We start from the raw sequence: 16,047 nt of genomic DNA on the forward strand, positions 1-16,047 counted from the left end.
GTATTGATTGGAAGAAATTTTTCATATTTATTTTTTACAGGTGTTTTACTTGTATTTTAAATATTGTTATTAGCAGCATTAGCAGGATGATATATATATATATATATATATATATATTGTTGTTTATAACATATTAAATCATAAAATCAAGTTGGATTTAGAGGTGTACTACTTTTTGAGTTAAAAAAAATCATAATAGTAATTGGAAAAGTATAAACAAAATGTCAGTATTATAATGGATAAAAAACACCCTGTAATTAACTTGCAATTTTATCTTTTAACCACAGATGGCGATAAAGAGACCAAATTTCCATAATGCTCCTGTAAACACATATAAACATGTCTTTATTTTTATACTATATAAAATAAATAAGCTGTTCGAAATTTTCAAATTGCAATATAGGGGGTGGGTTTTTGGGGCATCTCTAAAACCAAAACCAAACCAAATCTAATCCTGGCTCCTGAGCTTCTAATGTGATGAGAGCTTAATGGGGAGTTTTTGGAGGACTCACATAACTTTGTGATTTCCTTTTCTTGAACTCGCTCTCCCCTCCAACCCTTTGTTTTATCTCACCAACTCTGTCTTGCTATTCCTGCCATCTCTATTTTTGCTTCCACCTCTCCTTTTCTCCTGAGCGTTGCCTATTTCAGCTGAGTAAAATATGCCTGTGGCCCATGTCATGCCCACCAATTTCTCTCTCCTATTCTCTCAGCCTCTTTGTGGGAACATAGTGTTCTTTACTATTACATGCACACGTATATTTGCTATTTAAGCCTTAAAGGAAACATTCATCCAAAAATATCAATTCTGTCATCATTTACTCACTTGCATGTCACTCCAAACCACAACTATGACTTTCTTTCTTCAGAGGAACACAAAAGGTGAATTTTGGAAGAACAGACTGGCCTGATTCTTTCAAAATAACTGACAACTTTTGTGCTACCAATATATACGGCGATATATCACTTTCACATATGTACATTCTCTGGGTAGATGAAGATACAAGTTTATAACATATATAACATCCCCAAATTAAAATGTATATATATATACACACATACATAAACATACATATTTGTATGAAGATACAAGTTTATAACACATAAAATCTCCAAATTAAAATTTGTATATGTACTGTACATATATGAATAGTATCTATATTATGATATATTTTGAGTTGGATCTTTTTATTTAATCAGTTGATAACCAGTCTGATTCATGAAATGGACTGATCTGGTGCTCAAGTTTATGATTAATTTTAAAGAATGACTTTAATTTCAGTTTGTTCATTACATAACTCTAGCATTTGGCTTTAAAGGACTTGGAATATTCAACAAATATACTTCTATGCTGATTTTATGGTGCTTCTGCTTCCTCTTTGAAGCTCATTTGCTCATTCTTTTCCAGAAAACATGTGACTGAATTTGGCCTCTAACATGTCATGTACCATTACACATGCTTTTGTTTAAGCTACTTGTGAACAAGTTAAAGTTGAAAAATATCACACATGACAGCCCCGCAAGAAAAAAACATTCAAATTTATTTGGGGGCCAACACAAAGTAAATAATGTATGCTCTCCCGACGATTTGCATGTAAAATATTACCAAAGCAAAAGCAAGTGAATAGGCCCAGCTTTTCAAGTCTGAATAATTTAGTAGGAGAAATGAGCTGTTAGCCAACACACTCCTCCCCCCGACGCTCTAATACTTCTCCATCGCGTTAGCTTGCTGTTCACAGCAATAGTGCACAGACGATAGTGTTTTCAACACCATCACTGACTCCATACCAAAGTGATAGTCTCAGAAACACAGACAGAGGCACATCCCACACACCCCTTCCAGAGGAAATCTAATTTAAGGCACCATGGAGGATTCCCATTTTTCATTTCTCAGTTCTTTTTTGCCTCTTCCCAGGAACGTGTCCCCACGCCAATAGGGCAGTAATGGATTTCAGTGAAATTGCAATGCAATCTTCCCTATATACTGTTTTATTCTGGAGTGGCAGCAAAATAAAGGCACAAGGATTATTCACGGTAAAGAGACCGTCACTTCTTCTAGATATTCCCGTAAGGGAAAGGTGAAGTGAGAAGTAAACAAAATACATACAATAAAATATGTACAGTATAGAGGAAATATATACAGTATACAGGAAATATATAGTGTAAACTCAAACCAGGGCTGAAAGTATATATAATGTACAATAGTAGAAATGTATCAAATGTTTTTTTTTTTTTTACTATGCAGTTTATGCAAGAAACACAGCTCATCTTATCTATATTCAGAGCCAAAACTATCCATATTAGATTAGGATAATTGAATTTACCTTCTTATTCTTCTTTTTTTTTGTTTTTTTTGTAGGAAATAAACATCTTCATGGCACTCCACCCCCAAAAAGCATATGACTCATGAAAATAAGAAAACAAAATCAATTCAAATCAAATCAATATTTTTTTTTTTCATAATTGTTTCTGTATTGTATGTGTTTTTCTTGAGACACTTTTATTTTATGTTCAAGCAAGGCATGATTCAAGGCTTTGCTAAGTGGATTAATTTAAAAGAAAGAAACAAAGAAAGAAAAAGAAGCACAGTATCACTTTCGTATACCACAGCAGGAAATGAGCTCATAGTATCTTGTCTTATCATAAGCCTCTAATTTAAGAAGACTGAGGTAGTTCATATAATATCATGACATTCTGAAAGAATAATGTCCATAATGTTCATGCTAGGGGTATCATTATTTTTATGATGTCAGATGACACAGGAGTTGAATTATGAAGGTGTGAGCCGTAAAGAGTATCCTGCTATAAGTGGTGTGACGGTTTCCTGCAGTTGAACGTCGTTCTTTATACCCTAGTGACAAGAGATTCCAGCTGAAATCAACAGGGATCAACTCAATCCTGCTAGAGAAAACTCTCCGCAATTATAATTTAGCATCTGTCCTTATAATGTTTTTCTTGCACACAGTTAAAAAAAGATGTGGCTTGTCATGTTATTCAATTATTTAATTCCCACCAGAAGAGCTCCGTCGAGATGGCTGGTATAATTATGTTTATACACCTGCTCGCGAGTTTGGAGAATTGCGTCTGGGACTTTTGAAAACCATTAAGAATAACCGAACATCAAAAAACAGTAGGTTAGGAGAAAAACACTAGTCAGAGACTTAAAAGACCAATAAAAGCATATGCCAGAAGCAGGGGGAAGATTGCCACAGCCTAAACACACAGCATGGACCTTTCCGGGAGAGAAATGAATGCCACGGACTGCATCAAATCCCAAAGAGAATTTAAGGTTGGAAAATAAAAAGAGACTTTGTTCTGTGGTGGCATGTGTGTGAATGTTTCACACCGAAAGTCACAGGGATGGGCACACTTTAGTGAAGCACAGGCAATGGCTGGAAGGCACATTTTCCATCTCATATGGTATCGCTGTACCTTGTCTTCCATTTTCACGTCGAAGATTGGAAAGTATCTAAGGCACATCTGGGAAATATGGCATTTTAACAGAAAAAAATCTGTTTGTGTTCTATAATGTGGAGACACCCAATGCCAAGATGTGTTTCCCAGCGTTTGACCATGTGCCATCTTTGTTTCTGTGAAAATGGGTTTAGTACCCTGAATCCAGAGCTGCAAGCCAACATGAAACTCAACACAACGTAAACTTCAGTGAATGGAGGAAAAACGCGGGAGAGGGGGACAAAGACATGGAGAGAATGTGAAAATGAGAGGACTGGTGGCCAGGTATCACGTTAGGGATTGTCTGTGAGGAGAAGCCAGATGGTGAGGCAGTAAAGTAGAACAATATGGAGACGTGCACCAGGCTCCAGGGATGGCAAGAACAATGAACGCAGCGGAGAACTTCAAAAACAAACCACCACCTCACCACAAATTCATTCAAAATAAACAGAATAACGGAAGTGATCATGTTAAATGTTGTTTTAATCAATTCCTTATTAATATCTATAACTCCGATGCATATAACATATACAAATGCATTTTGTTTGTTTTTTTTTTTTTTTCATGCACGGAAACCTAGGCCCTAGGTGTGTGAAATCACTTCATGAAATCCAGAGCTGCCCGACGTACCTCTGTTGTGTAAATTGACCAGAAAGGATATGCAAATGGTGTAACATCATTTATTTCCAGCGTCTAAAAAGGCAAACGGGAGAAGAAATGAGATTTGCTTCTTTCCTATAAATAACTAATTGCTATCAGTGATGAGATTTCAGTGCAGTGCACCAGTTAGGCTTCTGTGCATCATCAAGCCTGCTCATGGTTAACAGAACAAGTGCAGAAAAAGCAAAAATAAATAAATGAACGGGTGGAGAGAGACTTTCAAATTTAGCTAAAATATTGATGGAAGCCAGATTATGGAAGAATTTCAAAATAAGTCAATGACTGTACGACAATGCCATGTATTCTAATGTTTATAATGATGGACCATAGTTTCTCACTCAGATTACAGAGAAATTATATTTACATCTCAGCATAAATTTCAACACAAACTACATTACAGATTTGATGGTAAATTTACTATTATCATTTTTTGTTGCACTGCCTTAGTAGGAAGCAGTATGAAAAAATATAGATTAATATTTAATATTATAATATTATAAGTATTTTATAATATTTTATGGCATGTATTTGCAAAATTACTTATAGTCAATAGAATGTCTGTTAGGAGACCATCACAATAAAGAGATAGCAGATATTCAGCATAAAGTCTACTAATACTCTAATGTGAGTTAGTAGACTTGTAGGTTCAATGTTATTTATTGTCAACAGAATGTTCAAAAGGGACCATCAAAATAAAGTGTTATCTTATATAATTATATCAATTTATATATAAGGTTGGGGTAAGACTTTTTTTTAAGAAATGTCTATTTTTGTAACAAACTCAGTCCACTGAAGGCGAGAGTAGTGAGAACCCAAGTGCAGTTCATTTACAGAGTGATCCAAACATCCAAACAATAATCCGAGACTTGACTTGACATGAACAGACTTGACGAGGCATAAACGGACTTGACGAGGCATAAACAGACTAGACTCACCGACAGCGGGTTACAACATCAATACACGACGAGAAACTAAGATCATGAATACAAAGCAAAAGACATGAACACCAACATAACCCAAAACAAACCCTGACAATTTTTATTCAGTAAGGATGCATTTAATTAATCAAAAAAGACATCTAAACACATTTAGAATGTTACAATTAAATTATATTTCCAATAAATGCTGTTCCTTTGAACTTTCTATTCACTAAAGAATCCTGAAAAGGAAGTGCAGCATCGTTACTTCCAGGCACAATGTAGGGTGTGTGGATTTGATCAATATTAATTTACACATCTGCCGCTCCGGAAAATTCCCTCACGGACCACCACTGCTCATCAAGACGAACCCCCACAGATGTTTTTTAGACCTGTGTGATTGCACCTAGAAAAAAACGGAAATGATTCCTGATCTGTTCCTGAGAGCACACACAAAGGTCTACTTCACTGACCAGCAGATAGTGTCCGTGCTTGCTCTGATAACACCGGACAACAAATCCGGGCAATAAATACATTAATAAATAAGGTGTAATAAATAAAGGAGAGCAGTGAAAAATGAAAGGAAGAAAGGGAAAGAAAAAATCACTTGATTTATATTCCCCAGGGTGAATGAAAAAAAGGATTTTGAATGGAAACATTTTTTTCCTGAACTTATGCCAGTAAGATGAGACTGTAGAAAGACCTGAAACACTTTATCTTTAGCATCCCTGGGGCTAAAGTGAGCCTGGAGGACAGCAAAACACATTCAATAGGCTATTGTTTGGATGTGTGGGTACAAAAGCGGAAAGTGAGCTGAACATGGGTGAAACGCAGGGATGACACATCACTGCCGGCTTTAACATCCTGTTGTGATTATATTATGCCATTTGTGCTGTTTGAAATCACTGGTGGAGGAAGTTTGTGCATGAGGTGGAGGTTAATCTGGCTCCAGGCTGCAGACGCTGTTATAAATCAAGTGTCTGCACTGACAGACTACCTGTGTGGTGGTTTGGGGCAGAGAGACAAGGCAGGAAGACAGGGAGGAACAGAAACCTGCTACAGACAACCTAACAACCACTAGTGAGCCTGTTTTACACTGAAAAAAATGTTTCATTCATCCAATTAAAAAAAATTTTTGGTAATGATTCACATCTATATTTTTTTAACTTGAGCCAATGAAAAATAAATAACTTGCCCGTAGGGCAAAAATAAATAAATAATAAATAAAAAATTGAAAAACAAATAACTTGCCCTTAGGGCAAGTTATTTACAGTGGGTACGGAAAGTATTCAGACCCCCTTAAATTTTTCACTCTTTGTTATATTGCAGCCATTTGCTAAAATCATTTAAGTTCATTTTTTTTCCTCATTAATGTACACACAGCACCCCATATTGACAGAAAAACACAGAATTGTTGACATTTTTGCAAATTTATTAAAAAAGAAAAACTGAAAAATGCTCAGTATTTAGTAGAAGCACCCATTTGATCTAATACAGCCATGAGTCTTTTTGGGAAAGATGCAACAAGGTTTTCACACCTGGATTTGGGGATCCTCCGCCATTCCTCCTTGCAGATCCTCTCCAGTTCTGTCAGGTGGGATGGTAAACGTTGGTGGACAGCCATTTTTAGGTCTCTCCAGAGATGCTCAATTGGGTTTAAGTCAGGGATCTGGCTGGGCCATTCAAGAACAGTCACAGAGTTGTTGTGAAGCCACTCCTTCGTTATTTTAGCTGTGTGCTTAGGGTCATTGTCTTGTTGGAAGGTAAACCTTAGTTCCAGTCTGAGGTCCTGAGCACTCTGGAGAAGGTTTTCGCCCAGGATATCCCTGTACTTGGCCGCATTCATCTTTCCCTCGATTGCAACCAGTCGTCCTGTCCCTGCAGCTGAAAAACACCCCCACAGCATGATGCTGCCACCACCATGCTTCACTGTTGGGACTGTATTGGACAGGTGCCTGGTTTTCTCCACACATACCACTTAGAATTAAGGCCAAAAAGTTCTATCTTGGTCTCATCAGACCAGAGAATCTTATTTCTCACCATCTTGGAGTCCTTCAGGTGTTTTTTTAGCAAACTCCATGCGGGCTTTCATGTGTCTTCCACTGAGGAGAGGCTTCCGTCGGGCCACTCTGCCATAAAGCCCCGACTGGTGGAGGGCTGCAGTGATGGTTGACTTTCTACAACTTTCTCCCATCTCCCGACTGCATCTCTGGAGCTCAGCCACAGTGATCTTTGGGTTCTTCTTTACCTCTCTCACCAAGGCTCTTCTCCCCCGATAGCTCAGTTTGGCCAGACGGCCAGCTCTAGGAAGGGTTCTGGTCATCCCAAACGTCTTCCATTTAAGGATTATGGAGGCCACTGTGCTCTTAGGAACCTTAAGTGCAACAGAAATTTTTTTGTAACCTTGGCCAGATCTGTGCCTTGCCACAATTCTGTCTCTGAGCTCTTCAGGCAATTCCTTTGACCTCATGATTCTCATTTGCTCTGACATGCACTGTGAGCTGTAAGGTCTTATATAGACAGGTGTGTGGCTTTCCTAATCAAGTCCAATCAGTATAATCAAACACAGCTGGACTCAAATGAAGGTGTAGAACCATCTCAAGGATGATCAGAACAAATGGACAGCACCTGAGTTAAATATATGAGTGTCACAGCAAAGGGTCTGAATACTTAGGACCATGTGATATTTCAGTTTTTCTTTTTTAATAAATCTGCAAAAATGTCAACAAATCTGTGTTTTTCTGTCAATATGGGGTGCTATGTGTACATTAATGAGGAAAAAAAATTAACTTAAATGATTTTAGCAAATGGCTGCAATACAACAAAGAGTGAAAAATTTAAGGGGGTCTGAATACTTTCCGTACCCACTGTAACCTCTAAATATGGTGGTTTTTTTCTGGCGGTATTTTGTGATTTATGGAGCGATTAAAAGAGAGATCCCCTCAGTAAAAGCCTTTAACTCTAATATGTAAAAAAAAAATTGGACCAGGCTTTATGCAATGTTCAGTTTATTATTCTGGAAATATATGCAAATGAGTGCATATTTAATTAGATAATGCAACGTTTGCATATGTGAACATAATGTTACAGAAAACTTAAAGGCTTCATTTGGCCAAAAAATTTAAATTGTCATCATTTCCTTACATCAAGTTGTTCCAAACCTGTATGAGTTTCTTTGTTCTGTTGTGCACAAAAGAAGATATTTTGAAGAATGTTTACTGATTGGACTTGATTAGGAAAGCCACACACCTGTCTATATAAGACCTTACAGCTCACAGTGCATGTCAGAGCAAATGAGAATCATGAGGTCAAAGGAATTGCCTGAAGAGCTCAGAGACAGAATTGTGGCAAGGCACAGATCTGGCCAAGGTTACAAAAAACTTTCTGCTGCACTTAAGGTTCCTAAGAGCACGGTGGCCTCCATAATCCTTAAATGGAAGACGTTTGGGATGACCAGAACCCTTCCTAGAGCTGGCTGTCCGGCCAAACTGAGCTATCGGGGGAGAAGAGCCTTGGTGAGAGAGGTAAAGAAGAACCCAAAGATCACTGTGGCTGAGCTCCAGAGATGCAGTCGGGAGATGGGAGAAAGTTGTAGAAAGTCAACCATCACTGCAGCCCTCCACCAGTCGGGGCTTTATGGCAGAGTGGCCCGACGGAAGCCTCTCCTCAGTTCAAGACACATGAAAGCCCGCATGGAGTTTGCTAAAAAAACACCTGAAGGACTCCAAGATGGTGAGAAATAAGATTCTCTGGTCTGATGAGACCAAGATAGAACTTTTTGGCCTTAATTCTAAGCGGTATGTGTGGAGAAAACCAGGCACCTGTCCAATACAGTCCCAACAGTGAAGCATGGTGGTGGCAGCATCATGCTGTGGGGGTGTTTTTCAGCTGCAGGGACAGGATGACTGGTTGCAATCGAGGGAAAGATGAATGTGGCCAAGTACAGGGATATCCTGGATGAAAACCTTCTCCAGAGTGCTCAGGACCTCAGACTGGAACTAAGGTTTACCTTCCAACAAGACAATGACCCTAAGCACACAGCTAAAATAACGAAGGAGTGGCTTCACAACAACTCTGTGACTGTTCTTGAATGGCCCAGCCAGAGCCCTGACTTAAATCCAATTGAGCATCTCTGGAGAGACCTAAAAATGGCTGTCCACCAACGTTTACCATCCAACCTGACAGAACTGGAGTGGATCTGCAAGAGGGAATGGCAGAGGATCCCCAAATCCATGTGTGAAAAACTTGTTGCATCTTTCCCAAAAAGACTCATGGCTGTATTAGATCAAAAGGGTGCTTCTACTAAATACTGAGCAAAGGGTCTGAATACTTAGGACTTGTGATATTTCAGTTTTTCTTTTTTTAATAAATCTGCAAAAATGTCAACAATTCTGTGTTTTTCTGTCAATATGGGGCGCTGTGTGTACATTAATGAGGAAAAAATAATAATTTAAATGATTTTAGCAAATGGCTGCAATATAACAAAGAGTGAAAAATTTAAGGGGGTCTGAATACTTTCCGTACCCACTGTATTTTTCAATGGCTCAAGTAAAAAAATATAGATGTGAATCATTACCCTAAATTTTTTTAATTGGATTAATGAAACATTTTTTTCAGTGTTCATTTACTGCATGTGTGAAATAAATAAATTGTAACGTTAGGATTTTTCTGTAACTCTTTCTGCAGTTTACATCGATAGATGGCAACAAGTGATTGTCTTTATGAATGAGTCATTGAGTCACTGAAGTGAGTAATCAATTTATTCTTTTTCCAAAAAAAATAATTCAGGAATGAAACAAGTGACTGTGTTTATGAGTGAGACATTGAATCATTCATTCAACCAATGTTTTCAAAATATTTTATTCATTCAGAAACTAATAACTATTGACTGTATTACATGCAGCTGGAAACATCTGTCCAAAGTATCAATTTAAAATGTAAGTAACTCAACATTAATTTATTGCTTTTTTTGTTTGTTTGTTTGCGAGTACCTGCACCTACATTCCTTTTCCAAAATTTGGGGTTGGTAAGATTTTTAAATGTTTTAAAGGACACCTCTTGTGTTCACCAAGGCTGTATTTGTTTGATTAAAAATACAGTAAAAACAGTGATATTGTGGAACATATTATATATGTAATATTTTAAACTTAAAACCTTTTCCTATTTTAATATTTTTAAAATGGTACTTATTTATGCAATGCAAAGCTGAATTTTCAGCAGCAATTTGATTCTTTGATGAATAGTTAAAAAAAAAACAGAATTTATATGATGTGTGTGTGTGTGTGTGTGTGTGTGTGTGTTTAAAAATGTCAGTCTTACTGTCAGTTTTGTTCAATTTTATATGTCCTCACTGAATAAAAGTATTAAAGGGATATGCCACCAAAAAATGAAAATTCAGTCATTAATTACTCACCCTCATGTTGTTCCAATCGCCTAAGACTATCGTTCATCCTCGGAACACAATTAAATATATTTTAAATGAAATCCAAGATGTTTCTGTACCTGCATTGACAGCCTTTCACTTTGAAGGCCCAGCAAGGTAATGAAAACATCATGGAAGTGTTCCATGTTACTCCAGTGGTTCGTGAAGTCATGCTCTCGCGTCAACACAACACGCATGCGTCGTGGTGCTCTTGTGGAGGAGAAGAAGCGGAAATGAAGAACATTTTGAATATAGTCTTTTTTTTTTTTTTTTTTTTACGCACAAAAAACATTCCCATTAAAAATGTATGTTGAACCACTGAAGTAACACGGACTACTTCCATGATATTTCACTACCTTTCTGGGCCTTCGAATTGAAAGTTGAAAGGCTGTCAATGGAGGGAAAGAAACCTCTTGGGTTTAATTTAAAGTATCTGCAATTGTGTTCCGAGGATGAAACTAGTGGATTTAAACAACATGAGGGTCAGTAATTAATGACAGAATTTTCATTTTTGGGTGAACTATCCCTTTTTCTTACTAATTTCTGCACCATTTGGAATGATACCTCAAACTGTGCAGCTTGCTGAGACTATTTTTTACCTAGCAGATTCTAAAAGGCAGAAAAAGCCCTTAGACTTGCATTAAAAGTAAGGACTAGAGCCACAGGGACAAAGATTTCACAGAGACCTGGGGGTGAGCTCTGTTGACTTATGTCAGTAAGAAACTACCTAGAAACCACCCAGAACACCCTAGCAACTCCCTAAAAATGGCAAGGAACAACCAAGTATAGTAAGCACTAGGGCTGCACAATTATGACACAAATCATAATTGTTGATTATTCTCTTGAAATTGTAATTGCAATTATTACACATCATATAATCACAATTTACATATAAATTATGTTTATACCATTGTTTGAAGCAACCACATGCCATAATTTTAGATAAAAATAAGCTGAAAAACCTTTATTGCTTTCTATAGAATTATGCCTCAAATGTAAACTAAACATTGGATTGGTTTCTTCTTTTAAAAAAATGCATGGTATTATAATGTTATAAAACTAAAATTAAAACAATGTAAAAAAAAACCTTCTTAAACAAAATACAACTTAAGCATGCAGAATAACATAAGTGGACTTTGAACGATTAAATGTCGCTTTGAACGATTACGTAATTGTGGCATCTGGAATTGTAATCTCGATTAGAAATTCGATTAATTGTGCAGCCCAAGTAAGCACCACCCTAGTTTGTTCAAAAAGACTGGTTAAAAAATAGGCTGCTGTTTCTTGAGGATGCCACCAGGGGCAGATGAATATTAAAGGAGAATAACAGTGATGGGAAACAAGACAGGACGGTTTGCTGAAACTCTTGAGTGACACATGATAGCATCTGACAGCTAGAACGTGTTGTGTTATAAAGACTAAAAGCCTACTGAACACTCTTGCTCAGAGTGTCTCTGTATAGATCCCTACAGTTATTATCTCACAATTTGTGCATGTTATTTTTTTAAAACTCTGGTAATGACTTTTAGCACCGCACTTTCAGTATGGAATATTGCACTGGAGTAACACGCCAGCCTTTGTTAATTTTAAATCCTATTGTTGTATCACTGCAGTTCCATCAGAGCTCAACCAGACCTGACTTCACACCCAGATGCATGACTGAAAGTTTTATGATGACTATGAAAATCCATTCTGCTAAGCCCACACACCACAGACGAGATGAGGAGAGAGAGGGAAACAGGAGGGTGGAGACATGACGGATGTGTTTGCTACCACGGTGTCCGAGGAAAAGGCAGCAAATAAAATTTTCATAATCTGGATTTCATCATCGAGCTCATCTCAGTAAGAAGACAGCTTTTGTATATGCTGTCATTGTGTTTAATTCTGGAGCATTCAAACCAATACTTCTACGTATATATAATAATACAATCTAAATAAAATATGTTAATAAATACTATAATAGTATATAAATAATTGTAAAATTACACTGTACAAAAAATACAGTGAGAAATTACATTACATTTTAAAAAAAAGTAATTTTATTGTTATGAAGAAAAAAACACTGTAAATAACAACAATAAATTACCATAATTTAGAGTGTTTTTCAGTTAATAATTCTAAAAATATATATGTCTTTATGGTGGGTAACAGTTACCACATTTCCAAATTCACATTTGATTGTTTTATACATTTCATATTACTCTTGTTATCCGTTATGTACATTATAAAACACATACTGTACATATATACATTTTGTATTATTTAATTGCATTAGTTTAGTATTGTGTGTTAATGTTTGTTTGGCATTGTTCATGGAAACGTCAGTGTTAAACATGTAAAACTTCCTCACTGAAGCCACACACATAAGCTGAAGTCGCTCCACAAATTGAGTCCTAATTCATTCTATTACAATTGTTTGCGCTGTACTCCTGCACTTATTTTGGCAATCTGTGACAGCGGATCGGAGAGAAATGTCATAGGCGGACGTTTAGTCTGTCACCCAAAAACAGTCGGTAGGTGTGACACCTTCAACCGAAAGCAAAATGGCTAGTGGGATGCTGCCTTAAGCAATTTCCTTGCGAAAGTGCGACAAAGACGAACGTATATCCTCACACACACAAGGATGCTTTCAATCTGGCACAAGTACACACCTTTCAATTTCCTCTCAGACACACGGCAGAGACAATCACACACACGCTCACACAATTCAGGCCTCAGGCAGACTGTCAGCGGCAGCGGCTCTCCTCTAATAACAGAGCTCATTGAAGCATAATTGGAAATGACTTTGGAGAATTGCCACATTAAGGGAGCATGGTGGATATCTGCAGGTGTTGAGGAGAATTGTGTTCGGGAAAAATAGACTGAGAGAGAGAGAAAGAGATGAAAGAGGTGGAGGGGTTTCCCGACAGAGGGCAAGGAGAAGCCAAATGCGGACAAGGAAAGTGATAGGGACGAATGGGATGGAACAGAAAGTAGATAAATAATACAACTTGACTATTTACATTTATAGATGGCCCGCAATCTGCAAATAGGTTCTGTCATGCTCTCAAGGTGACCTCAAGAAATGAGACACATCCTTCAGGACAGAGATGTGGAGAAGAGGAAAAACAATGACGCATGGATTGCAAAAACGGCAGTTTGTGCCTGCAGATGTGCATTTGCGGGTGTTACAGAGAGGATGTCTAGCATGAATGTTGAAGTGAAGCTCTTCACACCGACAACATGAAGGTCAGAGAGCTCCAAAAACAAAACACTGAAACACAGGGACCAAAATAATACGTACAAAACTGAAAAAAGGAGCACAAAAGTGGGTAGGAAAGTACATTCTCCCTCTATTATTCACTACAAGCAGAAGTAAACCCACCACAGGTCGTGACCCTTACCCTAGAGTCTGTAAAAGTCCAATTAAGTATTATTTGGAAATAATGAAATGCTCATTAAGGGCAAAGATCACGCTGGTTGCATAATAACAGTCCTGCGGTGCCTAAATTCAACACCACACTATGTATAGTTCAAAGGTGTGGGCCAGTTCAAAATGCCTTACAGAGGTTAGTCTCTCACAGCCAGAGCTTTGAGTTATGGGATAACATGATATGGTCGGGTCCACATTACATCTTATTCCTGCCAAGAAACACCTACTTAGACAGGAAAAGAAAGGCTTGACCAAGCACAGCTTGTTGTATTTTTAAATGCAATTTAGGGTAATGGTTATCCGAAATAGGTAAATATGATGGTCATTGTGAATATACAATTTTGCTTGTGAAAAACTAGTTTACTTAATATTAAGTCTTCAAACCAAACCCTTATCTTAAAGATTTGTTGCCACTATCCTGATAAAATTTGTTCTTCATCCTGGTACCTGGTCACATGACTTTCCTGGAGCGCTGATCCTTTAAAAAATCCTTTATTGTGCCCATATTCTGGAAGTTGGGTAATAAAAGCCAATCAAATTAGAGTTTGCCTGGTCAATTATGCTGTCTGATGCTGAGAGTCGAGAAGAAACAAAAATCAATACAGTATAGCAAAGCTATTATTTTGGTATGATTTTGATTCAATATACTTATTATTATTGCAATTATTATTCTGCATTGATTGAGCATTGTTTTGATTTTTAGGTAGGTCAGCTTACATAAATTCGAGAAGAAACAAAAATCAATACAGTATAGCAAAGCTATTATTTTGGTATGATTTTGATTCAATATACTTATTATTGCAATTATTATTCTGCATTGATTGAGCATTGTTTTGATTTTTAGGTAGGTCAGCTTACATAAAAATCAATTGCTGCTTATTTAATAGTGAAATAATATTTTAAAGTGAAATTGAACACATAGGTTCACCTAATTTGTTCAGTAATACAGATACAAATGTGCAATGGGCAAAGCAATGTATTATTTGCAAGCAATTCATTAAAAGTGATAAACTTCATAAATGCATAAAACCTGCATTGAAGAACTGATCAATATATCACAATAGTTAGACTATCACAGAAAGAAAGAAATGAAACACTGTGGGAGCTGTGGACTCTGATAGGTTGAACTGTGGTAATATAAGTTAAATATATAAGTAAATCAGGTGTGTATCATTTCCACATCATTTCCTTTCTCTATCTCTACCAATAAATGGAAATAAACTGTAAAAATAAAATAAAACAAAATAAATAAATACAAAAATATAAAAATAAATATAAATATAAATATAAATCAAGCAATCATTCATTTGATGCATGATGTCCACTACAGAGGACACATTTTTAAAGGCCATTTTTAACAAGTCAGTTTATGGTTGATTAAAATAATAATAATAAATATTTTTTTTAAGTTAAAAGAATGGGACAAGACACACACACACCACCACCAACAAGACTACTACAACTAAACATCTTTCTCAAACGCTCATCTTGTCAAGTATGTAGAAATCCTCTGTAGACCCTCCTTTTCTCTCAATGATCTTCAAGAAAGCTTTTATGCTCAGAAATGAATCTTTGAAATAGAAGAATATAAAAGTTTGACATTTCCACAAGGCACTATTACTCTTGCATGAGGACTGAGACGTTCTCTGTTTGCAGCCCGAAGGACAAACATTGGTTGCGCACACACGCAGATGCTTGCTGGGGAACTAAATGGGGATCAGACTGTGGTCAATTCAGGATCATCACCGGCATGTCAACATCCAAGACATGGAGCTGGGAAGAGAGAGACAATGAGCTCCCTGTCTTTTGTGTAATTCAATTCTGGCTTAAGGCGTCTGTTTTCTGGCTAACTGTTAAAGCACAGCATAGAGAGAGGATCTGAATACCGAGAAGAGAGGGATATGTCCGTCACCAATGACATAGACATATCCTCTCAGGACAACAGGACCAGTGTTGGGGGTAACGCATTACAAGTAACACGAGTTACGTAATCAGATTACTTTTTTTCAAGTAACTAGTAAAGTAACACATTACTTTTTAATTTACAAGAGAATAGCTGAGTTACTTTTTCAAATAAGTAACGCAAGTTACTTTTTTTTCCAATTTATTGATTGACAGCTCTCCTGTCCCCATGTTGAGAGAAATCAGAAGATGTTACTGTAGTTCAAAATAAATATGAATAT

General features: G+C 36.9%; 1 protein-coding gene across 1 annotated transcript in view; it reads right to left on the reverse strand.

The window, feature by feature from the left end:
• sorcs3a (sortilin related VPS10 domain containing receptor 3a) overlaps positions 1-16,047 on the reverse strand; it is a 129,738-nt gene that overhangs the window by 100,939 nt on the left and 12,752 nt on the right. The window lies entirely within an intron of this gene.

Source organism: Sinocyclocheilus rhinocerous, unplaced genomic scaffold, assembly GCF_001515625.1.
Source record: "Sinocyclocheilus rhinocerous isolate Xijiao unplaced genomic scaffold, SAMN03320098_v1.1 scaffold1880, whole genome shotgun sequence".
In the NCBI taxonomy this organism is placed as follows: Eukaryota; Metazoa; Chordata; class Actinopteri; order Cypriniformes; family Cyprinidae; genus Sinocyclocheilus; species Sinocyclocheilus rhinocerous.